The sequence below is a fragment of the Mesoplodon mirus genome (assembly GCF_964341445.2).
Source record: "Mesoplodon mirus genome assembly, chromosome: 3".
NCBI classification, from domain to species: Eukaryota; Metazoa; Chordata; class Mammalia; order Artiodactyla; family Ziphiidae; genus Mesoplodon; species Mesoplodon mirus.
In genome coordinates, this window is record NC_138978.1 from 114,542,061 (window position 1) to 114,563,324 (window position 21,264).

General features: G+C 44.1%; 1 long non-coding RNA gene across 1 annotated transcript; it reads left to right on the top strand.

The window, feature by feature from the left end:
- The first annotated feature begins 2,949 nt into the window (after positions 1 to 2,949).
- Positions 2,950 to 4,882, top strand: LOC309800751. The gene is made up of 3 exons (XR_014293499.1): positions 2,950 to 3,672; positions 3,785 to 3,920; positions 4,226 to 4,882. It is a non-coding gene; the product is annotated as an uncharacterized lncRNA (long non-coding RNA).
- The last annotated feature ends 16,382 nt before the right edge of the window (positions 4,883 to 21,264 follow it).

The following is a 21,264-nucleotide window of genomic DNA, read 5'->3' on the forward strand; positions in this document are numbered from 1 at the left end:
GGAGGGAGACCAGTCATTAGATCGTGTGCATCCAACCAAAGCAAATATGAAATTTATAAAGAAAAGGGAAGAGGAAGGAATAAATGTCTGGGGCCAGTGTTTTTTTGTTTTTTGTTTTTTGTTTTTTTCCTCTCTAACTGATAAGCTGCTTGACAGGAAGCAATCCAGAGTCATTCTGGCTGGTCGTCTCTGGATTCAGTTAAGTAGGTCACCACTGAGAACAATTACAATTATTGGAAGACTTTCCAAACATCTTGAGAATATAACTGCTGAACATATGCAATATGGTATCTCTGGGTAATGCCCACATTGTCCTTCTATTGTACCTCCCACTTAGTTGAGTCAGTAGGGCACCACTCCCCTTGTTAGAGTAACAGATAGATGTACAGAAAGTTTGTTGTGATGGCAAGACTATGAAGAAAAAGGCTCTTTCCTTGAGTTGGAAAAACACACTGGAATATAAATTAGCCCACCTACTGCAGTAAAAATAAGAACATAAAGAGATGCCTTCAGCTTCTGACAAAGGTGGAGTGACAGAAATCAGATTTACCCTCCTGCCTAAATCTCACTCTCCCCCTTTTCCCCACCCCTAAAGGGAAAAAAAAGGACAAAAGACATGAAATACTGGTTTTCAAGACACTGGAAATCAGACAGCAAAGGACAGCAACCCCTGAGAGATGAGAAACAAACAAGATGAGTCCTGCCATTGGCCCAGCTTACTGCTTCCAGAGAGTTTCCAGGCTGGGCCCCAGGAGGGGGATCTGAGGTCAATTCCTTGGACTGTGGGGATGAAGCTGAGTGTTGGTGAAGAGCAAGGCAGCTGGAGTTCACGGGACAAAGATCCAGTGATAAGAGGGAGAGGGAGAGAGATAATGCAGGGATATGAAAGGGTCTCCCTCAAGTACTCAGCAGAGTAATGAGCAGGGTATACTTATGAAGAAACTGCCTGAGGCTAAGGAAAGAAACTTTTAAAAAGATCATGCAACAATGCCTGGTGCTCACTCAGGACAGGCAATTGTACTTGCTCCCCCCAGCCAGACTGGACTACACATAATTCATGGGCTATTAGGAAGAACATCCAGGAAACTCTTGTTTCAGTGGTGGGAATAATCAGCCCTGGACTGACCTACCTAAAATATCATCAAAGCAAGATCCAAAGGAATCAAACTGTTTACAAGTCACTTAACTGTATCCCAGAACAAAACTCAAGAAGTTTTATAGGAATACCAAAATAGCCAGTGCCCAAGAAGGGAAACTTTGACAATGTCTGGTATCCAATCAAAGAATGCCAGGCATGCAAAGAGGCAGGAAAATATGATGCATAAGGAGGAGACTAATCAATCAATCAAAACTGAACCACAACTGACATGATGTAAAAATCAGCAGAGAGGACTTCAAACAGTTATCATGACTGTTACATATGTCCAAAAAGTTAACTAGAAATGTGGAACATACAAAAATGGCCAAAATTAAACTTTAGAGATGAAAACTATAACATCTAAGACAATAAATTCACCAGGTTGAACAGCAGATTAGACATTGCAGGAAAAAAAAAGATTAGGGAACACAAAGCCATGAACAACTGACAAGATCCAAAATGAAACTCACTGTCGAAAAAAATGTTTTTAATGAACATAGTGTCATTGAGTGGTAGGGCAACGTTAAAAGACCTGATACACGCGTGACTGAGGTCCCTAAAAATACATAGGGAGAAGAAACAATCTTTGAAGAAACAATATCAGAAAATTCCCGTCGTAGTAAAGATTATAAACCCACCGATCCAATGAGCCAAATGAACAAAATGAATGAGCACAAGAAACATGAAAAAACCACATCTAGTCACATCATAATTAAATTGCTCAAATCCATTGAAAAAGAATAAAATCCCCAAAGGGACCAGAGGAAAACGATAGGGTACATACAGAAACAAAAATAAATGTCAGATTTCTCATCAGAAGCAGTGAAAGTGAGAAGACAGTGGAGCAACCTCTTTAAAGGACTGAAGGCAAAAAAGGCAAGGTAGAATTTTATGACTCCTCCCCACAAAGTCTTTCCAAAATGAAGGTGAATAATGACATTTACAGACATTCAAATGCTGAAAGACTTCATCACCAGCAGACCCACATCACAAGAAATGTTAAAGGAGTCCTCCAGGAAGAGCAACACTGACACCAGACGGAAATCTGGATGTGCACAAAGGGATGAAGGAAAACAGAAATGGTATCAGCATGGGAAAAATATAAGATTTTTTCTTATTTAAATCTCTTTAGAAACGTGGGACAGATTTTTTAAAATAACGATGGATTGTGGGGTATATAACATATGCAAAGTAAAATGCATGACAACAATAGCAATAAAGGCAGGCAGAAGAGAAATGTGAAGAGATACAGTTGCTAGTTGCACACTTTCAGGAAATTCTGGACTCCCGGTGACTTGCTGTCCTGGCAATCTCTTCTTCGATGCTCTTGGCTTAGGCTCTCCTCTTATGCCCCAGACACATACAGGAGGGTCCTAGTGGCGGAGTCTTTTCCGGAAAGTATGCTCAGTGTAGGAAAAAAGCACAATGCCTTTGAGTATTTCCTTAAAAGGAGTAACCTTTCGATTAACCGCGACATGCTAACCCATTGCTCCACAGAGACAAAGGAACATTATTTTCCCCGCTTCCTCCGGGATGAACAATCACTCCTTCCGCGCTGGGCGGAGCCTCTCGCCTTTCCCAGGACAGCGGCGCCGGCTCCAAAGCCTCGGACAACGGGAGAGGTGGAGTCCACGCAGCGCGTTCGTCCCGTGGAAAAGCCGTGCGTCGGGCGATTCCGAAGGCAGAAGGGCAGCCGAGCGTCCCCGCCGCAGATGCCAGCGCCCCGGAGACGCCCCCGGGCCTGAGCCGAGTGGGGCCCAAGGGAAGTTGAGGGCCCGATGGGCTCGTAATTGTTCTTTCTGTTCTTTGCTCCGCCTTCACCCGATCTTCTGCGCGGGGGGCGCTGCCCTCCCTCCGCTCGGCCGCGATAGGTGGGGCAGGAGCCTGAACCAGGGGGTGGGGAGGGTTGGTCCAAAGGGGCAAACGCAAGAGGCGGGAAAGAAGCCGGCGAGTTGGGGACGAGGACAACGAGACTTCCCAGAAAGCATGTGCCGGATCTGGGGAGATGAGAATTGGTTTTTGGTTTTCTTTTGTTCTATCATCATTTATCAGAATTTAAAGGAAAAGAGGGGAAACCTGTGCTCGGGCATGAGAGAGAATACGAATACCTGCAATTTCCAAGAATAAAGCGGCGCAGTGACTGGAATCCTTTTATGTCACATGACATACATCAAGGGTAGTTGTTGTCACTTGGAATATGGAGCGCCGTGATCGTATAGTGGTTAGTACTCTGCGTTGTGGCCGCAGAAACCTCGGTTCAAATCCGAGTCACGGCATTACCCTTACACCTGGTGTCTGCTTTCCGTTTTCTTACACCCAGTAGTGGTCTACACTGGGTTCTCAGACATGTGACCGCCAATTTTTATCCAAAAAGGAAATTATTTAGGTGTATTAACAGAACGAAACGCACACATCATTAACGGACAGCTATTTGATGTGAAATCATCACGAGGATTACGACAGAAAATTTTTACAAACCAAGTATGGATGAAACACTTTGATACGTGGATGAAGCCCTTTGACACACTTTCCAGGTAATGCCTATCCATCCGCTGCTACTTGAAACTATTCTGATGTCCACCCCTCAGGTTAAGCTTGTCCTTTCTTCAAATTCACGTAAATGAATATATACTTTTTACTATCTAGGTATTATCAAGCAGAGATTCTGAAGTCGAGTTTCCCACTAGTAGGGGAATCACAGAGGTCAGCACGTCGTGAAGGCAATGGAGAAGACTTTGCCCTGGAGAAAGCACCTTCAAGATCATGGTACTTCTCCTGCCAGGTAACTCTAAGTACATACCCCACAGGCCACCATCTTTCACTCAGGGTCATCATCCTCCCCTCCACCTGAACCGAACCACTCTCCGCAAAGAAATTCTAGTGAAGATCTCCCAATCCCCCCGCCCCTCCCCCCACACGCAGAACACACGCGCCCGCCCACCAGACTGACCGCCTTTTGGCAGCGGCTCCAGAATCACAGACACCCGCAGCCACTGTGCTGTCTCATCTACTGTTGCCTCTGCTGGCTTGGTCCGCCCCGCTCCCCCTCCTCTTGCCTTACAGTGGACATAACATTTATCCTAACAGGTCTTCTGAGCGAGTGTCCAAGGGAGAAGGGAAAACGTGCCCATTGCCTGGTAGAGACCACGGGGATTCAAAACAACAGCAGCTGGAGAAGTTGGGGCATTTACCTAGATCACCATCCTATTGATATTCTGGGTTGATTTTTACACCTCTCTTCTGCTTATGTCCGATAACAGCTTTCCCTTGTGGTAGTGAGATGAACTGGAAACTCAAATTACTCAGGGAAATGAATGTGAATGAGTGGATTGAAAGAGACTATTTAAAAAATATATTCCACCCTCGCTCAACTGACGAGTGCATGGAGATGGCAAAGGCCTGGGAGGCCCAGCACGTCCGCTGATGCTGGGCCAGTCATTGGATCTGAACCTGTTGCTACTCGGAACACCTCGAGCCTGGGTCTCTGTCTCTGAGAGATGCTTTGGAGGATCCATCTGCATGGCAGCGACCAACCACACCACCCCGTTTCCTTTTCCTGGGGAGGCTAAGCCGGGTCTTCCAGGATCACAAAGGTAGATATTTTAATGACCAAAAGTTATAAGAAAATATTCTTGACATTTTTACTCATCAGGGAAATAAGCATTAACACTATAAGGAGGTATCATTACACACCCTCCAGCATGGCTGTAACTTAAAAGAATTCGTGCTTCAAATGCTGATACAAGTATGGAGCAATTGCATCTGTAGTATAGCTGGTTTGAAATCATTCTAAAATACTGTTGGCACTTTCTAATAAAGTTCATCTTGTACCTACTCCATGACCCAGCAGTTGCAATACTTCTATGAATGCACAAGTATACGAAAAGATTGATATGGAATATTCATCAAAACACCAAGAATATTCATCAAGAACACCAATTAACACCACCCCCCACCAAAATTACTCCAATAATACCAAAATTAATAAGTGATATACATAATATGAATATGTTTAATGAACAAAATGTTGCATGAAACAAAAGTCAGTTACCAAAAATGTACATTCATTCATTTGAATTTCAAGAGCAGGCAACAGTAATCTATTGCAATAAACTTCAGAATAGTAATTAACTAAGTGATCTAGTGTAGGAATTGCCTAGAAAGGGGCTCAAGTGACATTTTTAGGATGATGGCAATTTTCTATAACTTGATCTGGGTGGCGATTACATTTGCCAAATTTCAACAAAGTGTGCCTATGCCCTAAAGATTTGTGCTTTTTACACTATGTGAACCATAGTTCAATGATTTACTGTTCCCATAAAAATCAGTGGATGGTGGATGAAGGCAGGTTGGTGTAGACCATGACAACTAGTTTGCATTTTATTGTAAACTCATTAAAAACTCGTTCTCCTTTAGTGTAAAAAATCCCACTGACATTTGAAATATCTTTACCGGAAAAAAGGGCAATCACCATGTCATTTCGTTAGTGCAAGCTATAGACAAGTCTCCTTGAGAGGCGGTATTTCAACTTTGGGAATATGTTCTGCTCAACAGTGAGACAAGGAACCATCCTAGGTTTCACTTTGACCGGCGCCCACGGGTTTGTGCACTGTGGGATTTACTCCTTCTCACCGCATCGTGCTCTGCGGCCAGCGGCAAACTCTGCTCTCCAACCACTCCTAAGGGGCATAGCTGGTGCTGGCGTTAAAAGCAAATGGATGGAATATTATTCAGCCATAAAAAAGGAGATATTGCCATTTGCAGCAGCATGGATGACCTAGGGATTATCATACTAAGTGAAGTAAGCCAGACAAAGACAAATATCATATGATATCACTTACATGTGGAATCTAAACAAAACAAAACAAAAATGATACAAATGAACTTATATAAAAAGCAGAAGTAGACCCACAGAGGTAGAAAACAAACGTACGGTTACCAAAGGGGAAAGGTGGGGAGGGATAAATAGGAGTTTGGGATATACACAGTGCTATATATAAAATAGATAACCAACAAGGACCTACTGTATAACACAGGGACCTATACTCCATATTTTGGAATAACCTATAAGGAAAAAGAATATGAAAAAATAGATATGTATGTATAACTGAATCACTTTGCTGTACACCTGAAATGAACACAACAGTGTAAATCGACTATAGGTCAATTTTTTTAAAAAAGCAAATTATAGCTTGGATTTGAACTGAGGTTGCTGCAGCCGCTATGCAGTGTTATCCACTATACAATCACAATGCACCACAGGCCTGCAGGTGACTTTCTTGACATAAATATATTCACACTGCTTTTGCTGTTTTATTCTTGGACACCTACAGATGTTCGTGCTTTTCTCTCTTTCATGCTCTTCTCCGATTCTCCCTCCCCATTCTGCTACTTAATAAAAACAACTTTCATCTCAGAATCTGGCCCGAGCCTCCTCACAGGCTTCCTGGGAGGTCTCGCTGTCTCATCCATGCCTCTGCTTGCTTTCGCTGCTTTTCACGTTTTCTCTTTGGACCTGATCTCTTTCCCGCTGCCGCCATACCGAGCACACCTACTAAACCTGCGGGGCAGATGGTCGGGTGAAGGCGGAGCAAGCCGGGAGCCGTCACAGAGCCCACCGGGCGTTCAGCTTGCCTTGGGCCCCACTCGGCTCAGGCCCCGGCCGTCTCCGGGGCGCTGGCATCGGCGGGTGTGGAGCAACGCGCAGTGGGGACGCTCGGCTGCCCTTCTGCCTTCGGAATCGCCCAACGCACGGCTTCCCCATGGGACAAACACGCTGCGTGGACTCCACCTCTCCGGCTGTCCGAGGCTTGGAGCCGGCGCCGCTGTCCTGGGAAAGGCGAGAGGCTCCGCCTAGCTTGGTAGGCATGCTTGCTCTCTGTGGGCCTGAGGACAAAAGGCTGCTCGTGTCTCTGTGGCGCAATCGGTTAGCGCGTTCGGCTGTTAACCGAAAGGTTGGTGGTTCGAGCCCACCCAGGGACGCGATTCACCCTTTTAGAAGGTAAAGGATGTACCAAGGTTTCTAGTCTGCGCATCCTCTCCCATGCTCCACTACTAGGCTCCTGTCCCCTGACACAGGAGGACCTAAGTCCAGATAATCGCTGAGCCTCAGAGAGGATCTCTGGAGGAAAGCACTGGGAATCCCGGAATTCACGAAAGAGCAGACTCATCTTTATCCTGTAAACTCCTTTTATCAATGAAGTTTCTTACACTGTTTGTACTAGTCTTTATTTAACCTTTTCCATATACTTTTGCAATTCATTTGGTACTATGCTTTTCCTATTACAAATAATGCTACAGTCATCATTCTTGTACACATGGCTATAGGGTAGAATCTTGGAAGAGCAATTACTCTATCATAGCTTATACATGGTTTTGTATATAATTCCATTTTCTCGCCTTTGTTGGCTTACTAGTTATAACTCTTTCTCTTGTTATTTCATTGATTGCTTTAGGCTTTAGAGCAGACATCTGTAACTTACCACAGTCTGCCTTCAAGTGGTGTCATACCTCTTCACATTTCTTGCTTGCCTGCCTTTATGCTTTTGTTGTCATGCATTTTACTTTGCATATGTTATGAACCACAAATCCAAGGTTATTACTTTTCCTTAAACTCTCCCATGTTTTAAAAGAGATTTAATTGATAATAAAAAATCATATATTTTCCCATGCAGATACTATGTCTCTTGTCCTTTCATTCCTTTGGTTTTTTATTTAAATTTTTTTATTGAAGTGTGGTTGATTTATAATGTTGTGTAATTTCTGCTGTACAGTAAAGTGATTCAGTTTATATATATATCATATACATATATATATATACAAATATATATGTATATATGCTTTTTCATATTCTTTTCTATTATGGTTTATCTCAGGATATTGAATATAGGTCCCTGTGCTATAGAGTAGGACTTCATTCCTCTGTTTACATCCAGAATTCCATCTGATGTGAGCTCTCTTCTTCTTGGAGGACTCCTTTAACATTTCTTGCACTATGGATTTGCTGGTGATGAAGTCTTTCAGCATTTGTATGTCTGTAAATGTTGTCATTCACCTTCATTTTTCAAAGAGTGATTTTGGCGGGGAGGAGGCATAGAATTCCACCTTGACTTCTTTTTTCCTTCAGTCCTTTAAAAATGTTGCTTCACTGTCTTCTCACTTCCACTGCTTTTGATGAGAAATGTGACATAATCTTTTTGTTTTCTGTATGTACTGTGTCTTTTCTCTCTGGCTGCACTGGGGAATTTTATTTTCTTTTTCAATGGATTTGAGCAGTTTAATTATAATGTGACTAAGTATGGTTTTCTTTATGTTCCTTGTGCTCAGGGTTCATTTGGCTCCCTGGACTGGCAGGTTTATAATTTTCGTTATGATTGGAATATTTTCTGTCATGTTTCTTCAAAATTGTTTCTGCAAAAAACTTCTCCTGGTATTTTCAGAGACTCCAAACACTCCTATATTAGGCCTTTTAAATTTTCTCTATGATTCAATTATGCTATGTTCAGTAAAAAAAAAAAATTTAACTGGAGTTTCATTTTGGATATTTTCAGTTGTTCAAGGCTTTGTGTTCCCTAATCTTTTTTCCTGCAATGTCTAATCTGTTGTTGATTCACAGATGTTATAGTTTTCATCTCTAAAGTTTGCTTTTTGCCATTTTTGTATGTTCCACACTTCTAATGAACTCTTTGGACATATGTAACATAGTCATGATAACTGTTTAAACTCCCCTCTGCTGATTTTTACATCGTGTCAGTTCTCGTGCAATTTTGATTGATTATATTCTTCCTTTCGCATCATATTTTCCTGGCTCTTTGCATGCCTTGCATTTTTTTGCTTGGATGCTGGACATTGTCAAAATTTCCCTTCTGGATACTAACTATTTTGGTATTCCTATGAATTATCTTGAGTTTCGTTTTGGAGTACAGTTAGGTGACTTGTAAATGGTTTGATCTCTTTGGATCTTGCTTAGTGATTTTTTAGGTAGGTCAGTCTGGGGCTGATTATTCTAGGGCTGAGTGTTCTCCCCAAAGGCTCATGAATTATATGAGTAGTCTAGTCTGGCTGGTGGTGGTAAGTACAATTGCCTGTCCTGTGTGAACACCAGGCACTGTTCCATGAGCTTTTCAAAAAATTCTTTTCTTGGTCTCAGGCATTTCTTCACAAGCATGCTCTTATCAGAACTCTGCTTAGTGCTTGAGGGAGACTCTTTCATATCCTTGGATTCTCTCTCTCTGTCTCTCTCTCTCTCATCACTGGACCTTTGTTCTGTGAAGTCTAGCTGCTTTGCTCTCCACCAACACTCAGCTTCATCTCCACAATCTAAGGAGTTGGTCTCAGATAGCCCTCCTCATGCCCAACCTGGAAACTCTCTGAAAGCATTAATGTGGGCCAATGGCAGGACTCAGCTTTTTTCTCATCTCTCAGAGATTGCTGTCCTCTGTTGCCCGATTTTCTGCGTCTAGAAAACTGACATTATGTATTTGCCTTTTTTTCCCCCTTTGGGGGCAGGCAAGAAGGGGAGGGTGAAATTTCAGGCAGGAGGATAAATCTGGCTTTTGTCATTCCACCTTTGTCAGAGGCTGAAGGCATCTCCTTATGTGTTCCTAGTTTGATTTCAGTAGCAGGTGTGCCAATTTGTATTCCCATTTTTCCAGCTCCATGAAAGAGCTTTTTTCTTCATATTCTTGCCATCACAACAAACCTTGTATACATCTATATGATACTCTAACAAGGGGAGTTGCACCCTCCTGATTCAACTAAGCCAGAGATACAACAAAAGTCCAATGTGGACATTACTCAGAGATACCTTATTGCACATGTGCAGCAGCTAAACTTGCAAGATGTTTAGAAAGTCTTCCAATAATTGTAATTATTTTTGGTGGTGACCTACTTATTCAGGTGCAGAGAAGACTGACCAGAATGACTTCCAATTGCTTCATACTAAACAGTTTATGGATAGGAGGGGGAAAAAACACTGGTCTCAGACATTTATTCTTCTTCCCTTTTCTTCATGAATATATTTTTGCCATCTTGGATGCACACATCTAATGATTGGTCACCCTCTTATTCAAGGCTGTGTTAGCATGCTAATGACTGTCTCTATATGATTCCTTGACAGTGTTTGGCTGTTTCTGCAAAAATTATCCAATTTGAGACAAATCACTGTAACCAACAGGATTCTGCACTTGACAATCCATCTTGTGCAGACCTGGATGCCAAGAGTTATTGGTTGACCTTCCCTGGGTTCTTCTGTTGAATCTCATGAGCATACATGAGCTCTTAGGCTTTTACACACTAAATCTAGTTCTTGGACATACTCTCTACTCTCTTAGTGTGTGTCTTTGTCTGTCTTTCTCTGTCCCTCATACTCTAGGCCTCCACCAATCTACCTATTTTCTTCTCCTTTTCAGCTTTCCAGGACACTGCACTAGATTGCCTTCAATCACTGAGCACTTATTAGGCACTTACTAGATGCCAGGCCTTGCTATGGGGGGAGGGGGAGAGAGATGCTGTATCATGAGCCAACTCAAGTTCCCTGCCCTGTAGAGCCCACATCTGGAAGCATCGAAAAAGGCAGTGCAGCGGGAGCATAATTTGTTCCTGGCAGTTTTTCCCAGGCTTATCTGCCCACCTTGGTCTAGGGGCCCTAGAAGTGATAGAGACAAGAGAAGCATAATGAAGAACAGTAAGATGGATGACTTCAGGCCTAGAGGTAGGTAACCTAGAACCAGAAACATTGTTTTATTAAATAAACAAGCACTTTAGGAAAACAGGAGGCTTTCAGTGACAGCTCCCTACTTCCTGGAGCAGATATTCCATGTGTTCTACAATTCTTGCAGTTACATTGATGGCCACAGTCACCAACCTCCCATAAACGTTACCTGAGCCTCCTCTCAACGTGTTCACATATGGCCATTCTCTAATCTATAAAAATATGAGGCAGCATCATAGTAGAACAGTGTTTCTCATTTCTCTCTCAATTATAAATTATACAGGCAAGGACCACACATCAATTAATTTAATATCAATCAAAGAACTTAAAGATAAAAATAGACCTTAAAATCAAAAGTTGAGCTAACACATAATAGAGAAATGCATGTTGGAATCATACAGTAAATGATATCCCAAATTGTAAGTGGAATAATTAAGTTACTCTGATTTCTAGAATTATAATAGTAAATCTCCATTTAAAATATATTATATGGTATTTTTAATTTATTGGAAAACATGATTTTAAATTTCATAAACTTAAATATTTATTGGATTTAAAATTTCTTGTTAAACAAGTAAAACCAGTATAAAAATTTCGGCAGTTCAATGTTATTAGAATTTTGAAGAGAAAATAAATCCAGGACTTGTGAAACTAGAGTACTATGCTACCCATATGTTCCCTATTATTGTAATATTTGTAAAACAACATAAAGTAGTTTTTAGACTGAAATTATTAAACGGGTGTGATGCATACAAGGAGTCATCTCTAGAAATATAACATTTTCTATACAATCATATGTTGATTATTAGAATTCTCCAGAGTGTTAAACGTATTCGAGATTTATCCTTACTATCAACTTGAATTTTTTTCTTGTATCTAGCACACTAGGTACATACTAATTTATCTCTATGATACAGTAAAGCTAAACTTTTTGGTTTTTCTTCGGAGTTACATTTCAGAAAGAAAGTTCAGTGAAAAGCACCTTGGATGCTATCCACTGGAATCCTCAAAGTATAGAGGCTCTATCAGAGCACCACTTAGGGGAGTGACACAGTGGAATGAATACATAACTACAAATCAGGATGCCAGCGAAAGGATACTTCCCTGACCGGGAATTGAACCCGGGTCACGGTGGTGAAAGCACCGAATCCTAACCATTAGACCACAAGGGAGCCACGCAAAACATCCAACTTAGTGTCTTCAGGTGGAAACTGTGAAAGTAAAAATTAAATTCCTGAGACGCCTAGAGCAGGAAAGGAGGCGATTCCCAGCAGCCCAGGGCTGAAGGCAGCTGTGCAAGCCTCCCAGCCCTTGCCCCGCTGCTCATCACCTTTCACCTCTCCTGTTCTGGGCGACGCTTTGGGCTCTGAGGCCAGGCCACTAGGTAACTGGCTGGGTTCCATCCTGGCCTAGCTTTAGCGCTGTGTGTGGCAGAGCCAAGGTCATGCTCTCTTTCTGAACCTCGCTTTCCTTATGTGTCAGGTGCTGACTTGGCTCTCAGCGGCTGATGAGCGATTCCATCTACTTCCTGATCTCTGACCTCACTACAGGGGCTCTCCTGATAATGGCACGTGTAAGGACTCCTTTACGTGCCCCTACCAGCTGCAGTTCTGGAGCCTGAAATACGTCTACGTGTCTTTGGGTTGAGCACCCGGTGCGGAGTTGGGTCGGTCTCTTTTGTTCTGTCACACAAATCAACGTGTTCCGCAAGTGTGCTGAGGTGGGGTAAGCAAGTGAGCGTCACAGGGATAAACTTCTTGTTTCCAGAGACAAAATACGTGTCAGCGTGTAGAGGAGATTTAGGCGCCACATGAGAAGGTGAGGGAATTTCCACATGTAAAGATAACCTTAACTTGGCTTTGTCCTGTGCCCTTCTTGGTCTGTCTGTGGCCTTGTCTTCAAAGTGACACAGAGCAGACAAAGGAGGGATGGTTCCTAGTGCTGAGTAGGCTTTCAGGCAATAAGGGAATTCCCCCTGTATTTCCGGGGGATAAAAATACAGCTGCACGCGCTACCTCAATCCATCCCACTCGCCCCGTTTTTCGGTGTTTAAACGTGAATGTTAGTTTCAGAAAAGAATCTGCGTGTTTCCGCCTGGTTTCAAACCAGGGACCTTTCGCGTGTTAGGCGAACGTGATAACCACTACACTACGGAAACACCTCTCTTTCACAACCCTAATGACACATCCAAGAACTGTATCTCTTGCCACGACTGGCCACAAATATTTTCGAAAGGAAAGGACCCTGGGAGCACAGGCGAGCCCTCAGGTAAGGAGATTGCAGCTCCCAAGAGGCCCTAGTTTAGGGTTCCTCCCCTCCCCCAAAGCTAGGTCCCTGGGGCCTCCACAGCTTCACTTCCCGATCCCGCATCCAACACACAGCTATGCACCGAGTGTAGGGGTCGCCCCCGCGGACTCTCCAGCTCCCGGAAGGCCCAGGAGCCGGGGGTTAGGTGAGCCTGAGCCCCAGGCGACCTCGCATCCCAGCAGCATGGACACCGCCCCTCCAAAGCTGCAGACCCGCGCCTCGGTGGCCCTTTTCACGGCGCAGGCGGTCAGTGCTCTGGGCTCTCGGAAATGATCCATGCTTAGAATCCACCCGGGAACCATAGGACCCATCCTCCCCTCCCTCTCCTTCCTCCCCTCCCTCCCGTCTGCTCTGGTGCGCCTGGCCCGAGCGCCCCTTCCTCGAAAGCCCTTTCATAGCAGCCCTTCTCTGGCGTCTCCCGGCAAAGGGGCTTCCTCAGGTTCCTGCCGCTGTGGCTTATTCTAGTCGTCTAGTTGAAGTTCAGTACTTTAATCACACTTTCACGTTTAGCAGGAACCGTAGCAAAGGCTGACGTCTCAGGTCATTTGGCTGTTGCAAAAACACCGAACATCAACCCAGGCCGAGCCGCGCTTCCCGGCCTGTACTGACTTCGTTTGAAGACCAGGCCCAGCAGAAAGCCGCGGAGGACGCAGGCGCGGTCCACGCCGAGCTCAAGGCTGTTCATTCCTCCCGCATCGTACTTGACATTCTTCTTGAGGAACAGTTTTGTTTTTACTTTTTACAATGTCTGAAACGTCTTTTATTTGCCTTTTACAATTTTCCAGTTCAACAGGTCATGGAGAGCGAATTTTAACCTAGGAAGACAAAGAGGTAAAGGCGGTTTTCCCAGAAAGCCGGTGTCTGGAGGGGGTTTCGTGTTCACCTCACAGCACACGGCCAGCAGGAAGACGACTTTCTTTTTGCTGAAAGACTTTAATGCAACGTTGTCTGTCTGTGTGTCTGTGTCTCCGTCTGGTTTCCTTTAAAAGTAAAGCTTTACAAGTTTGGGGAAGCATGTGCCATTTTCTCCAGCGGTTGCTTTTCTTCTTTCTTATTGTGGCGGTCACCGCGTTTCCTTCACGCGTGAGGTTCCGGTGCTGCGACCCCGAGGAAGGCGCGGGCAGCGTGCGCACTGACCCCCAAGCCGCGGGGCTCTGCCTTGTTCCGCGTCGACTCCAAGTGCCGTCGAGGGTGCGGCCGGACTGCAGCATCCTCGCCAGCGCTGGAGGGCTGAGTCCCCAAAGAGGCGGACTTGAAAATAGCTTTAGATCAGGACATTTCATGAGATTTCTCCCCTTTTCCCTCCCCTCCAGGTTCCAGTTTTCACCTCCCACGCGCAGCCAGAGGAACGGATTCGCCGTCTTCCGGTCGCGTCCGGCGCGCTGCCGTCCCACGTGCACAGGACGAGAGGGCGGTCGTCCTTTCCCCGACAGGGACGGAGGGACAGCGGGCCCCCGAGGGACCACAAACACACACCCGCGCCGCTGGGGCCCGCAAACCCGATCAGGCGGCCCCTGGAGCCTCCCTGCAGCCGCAAGGGAAGGCGCGGGGCTCCAGAGCCGGCGAGAGGAGCGCGCTGACGGCACCCGGCCCCGGCCCTGGCCTCGAGGACGGACCCGGAAGAGGGACGCAGCCCAGGAAAAAGCTCAAGGGTCGCCCAACGCCCCCATCCGAGGTTCAGGGTGAGGGAGCCGAGCGTTACACTGATTTCCCCGCCTTTATCAGGAGAGTCGTTTGCCCAAGTCCAGAGTCACGAAAAGGAGGGACTGTGTAGGCCAAAGTCCACCTGGACCGAGAAGCAAACACGAAGTCCTAACTAACTGCATGTGGGGTCTGAGGAAAACGCTGCGTCAGAGACAACTCTTGGTCGGAGCCTTAGGACCTGGAGTTGGCGTCATCTAAGGTGGGAGAACGGCAGGCGCCGCAGGTAGTGAGGGGAAGACCCGGAATCCAGGTCTGGGGAGAGGTCATGCTCTCTTTCTGAACCTCAGATTCCTTATGAGTCAGGTTCCAGGGGGTGATGAGCGGATCCATCTACTTCCTGATCTCTGACCTGACGCTGGAGGGTCTCCTGATAATGGCATGTTTACGGGCTCCGTTTCCTCCGCGGCCAGCTCAGTTCTCAGAGCCTGACGTTCTTCATCTTTGGGTCTTTGGCTCGAGCCCCCGGTGCAGAGTTGAATTCGTTCTCTTTCGTTCTGTCACGCAAATCAAAGTGTTCCGCACGTGTGCTGGGGTGAGGGAAAGCCAAGTGTGCTTCACAGGCATGTGCTACTACTTGGTTTTCAGAGACATAATACATATCAGCGTGTAGCGGAGGTTTAGGCGCCAGAGTAGGAGGTGAAGGGATTTCTGAATGTAAAGGTACCCCGAAGTCGGTCTTGTCCTGTGCCCTCCTTGGATTAACTGGCTGTGGCTTGGTCTGCAATATGACTAAGCAGAGAAAGGAGGGCTGGTTCCTAGTGCAGATTAGGCTTTCAGGTAGTGACGAAACTCCTCCCAAGTATCTTGGGCCAAGGAAAATGCAGGTCCGCCCGTTGCCACACACCTTCTGCCCCCCTTTTTAGTTTCTTGAATGGGAATATAAATGTCAGGGAAAAGAAATATGTTCCCACCCGGCTTCAAACCGGGGACCCTTCATGTATGAGGTGAATGTGATAACTGCTACACTATGGAAACAATCACCTACGTATGGGTTCAAACCTATGTCCATGAAAAGCTCAGGTCCTGCCACCACTATCCTAGTCACCAACCTTTTAAACTAAAGAATAAACCTGGAACCACCAGTGATCTATCAGCGGAGGAAATTGTGGCTCCCGAGAGGCCCAGCTTTAGGGTTCCTCACCCCACCCCCGCCCCGTTTCACAGATGAGGTAGCTGAGGTAACTCAGACTCTGGAAAGTTAAGTATATTTGCCCAAGGTCACACAGCTAGAAGCCACATTGCTAGTATTCCAACCCGGGCATGTGTCTCCATTTTATTTATATAGTATTTGAGGGAGAATCCAGAGGCCTAACTAGTCCACCATCCAGTTCCCACAGCCCCACAGGCTGTCTTTGTCTAGTTCTGGGCCTGCCGTGTACATTTCCGCCCTTCTCCTTGCACAGATTTGCTCTTTATTCTATCAGCCTGGGCTTCCCCACTTCACACACTTTCCCACACAGCTTCCTCCTTACCCAAGCCTTGCAGCCGGTCTCATCTTCTCTGCCAGCTCCCCCTCCTCAAACAGCACTTCCTCCTCCAGCACAGATTCAATGAGGTCTTTGTACTCTTCACACTCTGGGGAAAAGGAGACGCTGCCTCAGGGGAAAGCTGGACAGGCTGCTGTGGTCACTGCCTTCAAGGGAGGAGGGAGGGACCATCCTGGGGACTGATGTAACCTTGGAAGCAGGCTCTACGCAGGGATTTCCACATCTGATTCCTCAGCCTCCCAACTACTTGGCATTTGATTCCTCCCCATGTTAGAGCTGAGGAAAGAGAAGCTCACAGGCAGGTATAATAACTTTCTCAAGATGATTCAACTGGAATGAAGCAAAGTCAGAATTCACATACCCTGAATTCTGACTCCAAAACTTTACCAAGTCTTGCAGCCTCTTAAGTAGAATATTAACCTGGGGCATGGAGTAGGAATTTCCCGTGTTTTGGGGAAGGCTCCAAGGACTGTAGGGCTGACAGTTGTCCCACATGGAGAGTTTCTGTAATTCCCCAATATTTCAAAGATTTAAAAAATTTTTTATTTATTCATTTATTTTTGGCTGTATTAGATCTTCATTGCTGTGCGCGGGGTTTCTCTAGTTGCAGTGAGCAGGGGCTACTCTTCATTGTGCGGGCTTCTCATCGTGGTGGCTTCTCTCACTGTGGAGTACAGGCTCTAGACGGGCAGGCTCAGTAGTTGTAGTGCCCGCTCTTAGTTCCTCCGCGGCATGTGGGATCTTCCCCGACCAGGGCTCAAACCCATGTCCTCTGCATTGGCAGGCAGATTCTTAACCACTGCGCCACCAGGGAGGTCCCTAAAAAGCTTTAAAGTTTATCTGGATACAAACTGTGTAAAAATGTGTATGAAGGGAAAAAAGTCTGGAAGACATATGCTCAAATGCTAACAGGTGCTGTGTGTTAGTCTGGAGGCAGAACTAATACACAGTGTTTGCCAAGGCCCTCTTCTAGTAGATTTTCGAGAATTATCATCCTGTAATCATCACCGCTACCTGAGGAGGTAGATGCTAGTCCTAGTAGCATTACAGATGCAGAAACTGAGGCAGAGAGAAGATAAATAACTTGGTTTTAAATCCAGGAAGTCTGGTGCCAGGGTACATGCTCTTAATCACTGCACTGTATTACCTTTACACAAAGATGTTGGATGATACCTTTATTCTTCTGCAGTTTCAAAAAAAGCTGCATTATGATTATAATAATTGATACTAAAATCCTAACATTCCCACACCCCAAAGCTTGTCTTTTCACTTCTTTGACAAGTAGGCTTTAATTTCTACTTTTCGGCCCATGTCAGTAAGTTGGCTAGCAAATTTTATACTCCATTGGTTTATTGAAAAATACTGGTAGAAATTTGAAAGCAAACTCAGTTTCAGGGTCAGTAAGAATCCTCCCCTTATATCCCTGTCCCTCTAGTGCCCTCGCTCCCCTGTTCCTCAGTCACTACAGCTCCACCCCTCCACTCCCTGTTATTGATGTTCTCACCTCCAGATATCTGTGGTGCACTTGGGAACAGAGAGCTTTAAACTCCTTTAAGGTAGATGGGGTCTCCTATCACTTCTTTCTCCCTGAGTGCAGCTAGAACTGTGCTTTGCAAATGGGTGCTCATAAAAGTTTGAATTAAATTCTGACATGTTTAAGCCAACAAGAATCTGACACGTATTCCTGGGAGAGAAAAGAAAGTTTAGTGCCTGAACCGAAATCTCAGCCTCTATTCCTCCATACACTCTCACTGCAAACTTTACTCCTTTGTGCCTCAGTGTTTCCATCCTCTGCAAAATGAGGGTAAACTACCCACTTCCACCTTTCTAGGAGTACAGTAAGGATGAGATTTATTTGATTTGATTTGATGAAGAAGAGAAAAGAAAGTCTGGAGGGTGTTTAGGTGCTTGGAGGGAAGATGGACAATCATTTATCACTCTGGTGACTGTGAACCCATAAGACTTACTGTATTTCTGCAGCTAGCAGTAGCTTGGGACATGAGGAATTTCTCTGGAGGTCTCGAACTCCTGTTTGCTTTTTTCCAGATGGAAGCACAAGTACTGGTTGGTTTCCAGGATGCTCATTTCTGTTCTCTGACCAGAGAAAGTGGTGCGAGATACTGCCATGCTGAAGCTTATGGTGGAAGAAGTAGAGCCAAAACCTGGGGAGAAGAAACCCAAACAAATAATAAATTAAAAACAAGTGATGGATTCTGGTGATGGCCGCACTGCCTGGTAAATTACTAAAATCACTGAAGCATACAATTATATTGGGTGAGTTTTATAGTATGTAAATTATACCTCAATAGGGTTTCATTAAGTGAAAAAATGTATTTAAACAGGTGTAAAGAATGCAGATGTAATTCATTACTTAGTTCCTGCCAGACTTTGTCAGCAGTCCACAACTGAGAATCCTTAACCACAAAAATAAGGCACAAGATGGCAAAGCTCAGAGGTTAGGCTCTGACAAGAGTGCCCGAGGGAGGACCCAGTGTGCAGGTAACCATGCGGCATCGCAGTAACAGAAATGGAAGGTGGGGCTGTCATGGAACCTTGGGAGCCCCTGTCTTCTAGTTGCCTAGGCCACACTGAGACTCAAGGCCACCGGGTCTGTTCTGAAGGTCACCACTGATGGGGACAACCCCTCAGCAGCTACTCTCTCTTGTACTGAAACCACAGACCTGTCTCTTTCTAAAATTCAAGCCTATTTTATACTGTTTATTCTTACAAGCATAGAAAACATCAAGGAATTGAGATTAACCCAAATTCTTTCATTGTCTTAAGGACTGTCATGAAGACACTTTTCTTACAGAAAAATTGAAAACTTTTTGTTATATTAAGGGGGTAAATACACAGTCAAAATTATTTTATTATTTTTAAAGGAATAAAAATGAAGTATTAGCCTAACAAGCAAGAAAAAGAACAAAAACGTGCAACTTCAAAGAAAGCAGAAAAGAGAAAATAATAAAGCAAAAAAATTTAAATGATGAATCGAATGGCTGCAAAATTTTGTGAATATACTAAAAATCACTTAACTACATACTTTAAAATGGTGAATTTTGGGTATATGTAAATTATATCTCAAAGCTCTAATAAAAAGAAGTAAGGAGTCAGTAAAGAGAAAAGCAGTAGAATGAAAAATGAAATAAACTTTAAAATCTGGTTCTTTTGAGAAAAAATAATGAAATACAGTAAAATTGGCAGCTTTCTGGAAAATTTAATCAAAGAAAAAAGGAGAGAAAAATAAACTTTAAAAAGAGAAAAGAGATAAAATAAATATGAAAAAAAATTTAAATTATAAATGATACTACATGTCAACCCTTACACAAATTTTAAAATTTCAAAAAAAGAAAAATTGAAAACTTTTAGATAGTCTTGGTGTTCTTCTTTGATTCTCTAGCTTTTTCCACACCATTTTACTATTGTGGGGAAAAAATCCTGAGTATAATACTGCGCTCCGTGTGTGCATAATTAATTTATAAGGATTACCAGCCACATTGTGTCTTATTTACCTTCTTGCTGGAGACCAATGTTATGGTGGCTTCTTTTCACTCACTGGGGAAGCGTGTAGGCTTCTCATTAAACTTGAAATCAGGTTTGACTTCCCTGCCTCCAGTCCCACCCTCCTCTTCTCCTGTAGGTTGCTTTGTGTTTTAATCTATATATAAGATGTTGTGCTTGTCAATTGTAAATGTCATCCTAGCACCACAGGGTTTCTTTCCAACTTGTCAAGATCACTGAAATACCTTTTTTATGTTTCTTTGAATACATGCAGTGGCCACCTAATTTGGGATGACTAGGAAACGAATGCTGTTCCTTATGCCCAGAGCAGTTTTCATAGAACTCTGACTGATAGTTTGTGTTGACCCAAAGCTATTGAACTGTGGTTGTATTCTCAGCCAGAGCACAGTAAACATTAAGATCATGGGTCTATGGTTGTTGGTGGTGACCCATAGCACTCCTGTGCAGTGGGATCTAGTGACATAGAAGCTGAGGTTTTAAAGAGAGGCACAGACAGGCAGGACAGAAAGTGATCTCCTGACCTCTGCTTACTTCCTATGTATCAATTCATCCCTGATTTTGTGAGGCTGAGACTAGGGCAACTTCCCTGAAATATCTGTCTCTTCTCTTCAGCTGCCTAGCTTTTCCAGGCTGATGCCCTATACATAACATGTGGGACCACGGCCACCTCCGTAAGTGCCACTGAACATTCATGACAAAGTGAAGGAAGGAGGACAGACTACCCAACCCGCTTGCCACCCTGCTTCTAGACTGTAGTGTTGGTGTGTGAGATGTCCCAAATTGTATATGACTTCAACCCCTTTAAATGTATTTTAGCTTATTTTATGTCTTAGTGAATAGTCTCCTGGAGAATGTTCTCAGTGCACTTGAGAGAAATTCTATTCTGCTCTTGTTGGGTGGAGTGTCTATAGGTGTCTGTTAGGTCACATTGTTTAAATCTTGTGTCTCCTTCTGCTCTTCTGCCTAGTTGTTCTATCCACTGCAGAAAGTGTGGTACTGAAGTCTCCCATAATTATTGTTGAATTGTCTGTTTCTCCCTTTGATTCTGTCAGTTTTTGCTTCATGTATTTTGGGACTCTGTTAGGTGCACTGTGTTTAAAACTATTACATCATCCTGATGGATTAACCCTTTTATTGTTATAAAATATCACTCTTTATCTCTGGTAACATTTTATTGTTGTAAACTCTATTATCTATTTTGTCTGGTGTTAGTATAGCCACTCCAGCTTTTTTATGGCTATTATTTGCATAATTATATTACATTACATGGCAAAAGGTACTGTGCAGAGGTAATACAGTTGACCTTAAAATGGGGAGATTATCCAGGTGGACTGATCTAATCACAGGAACCCTTTAAAATCTGGGTCAAGAGGTCAGAACTAGAGAGTTGGAGA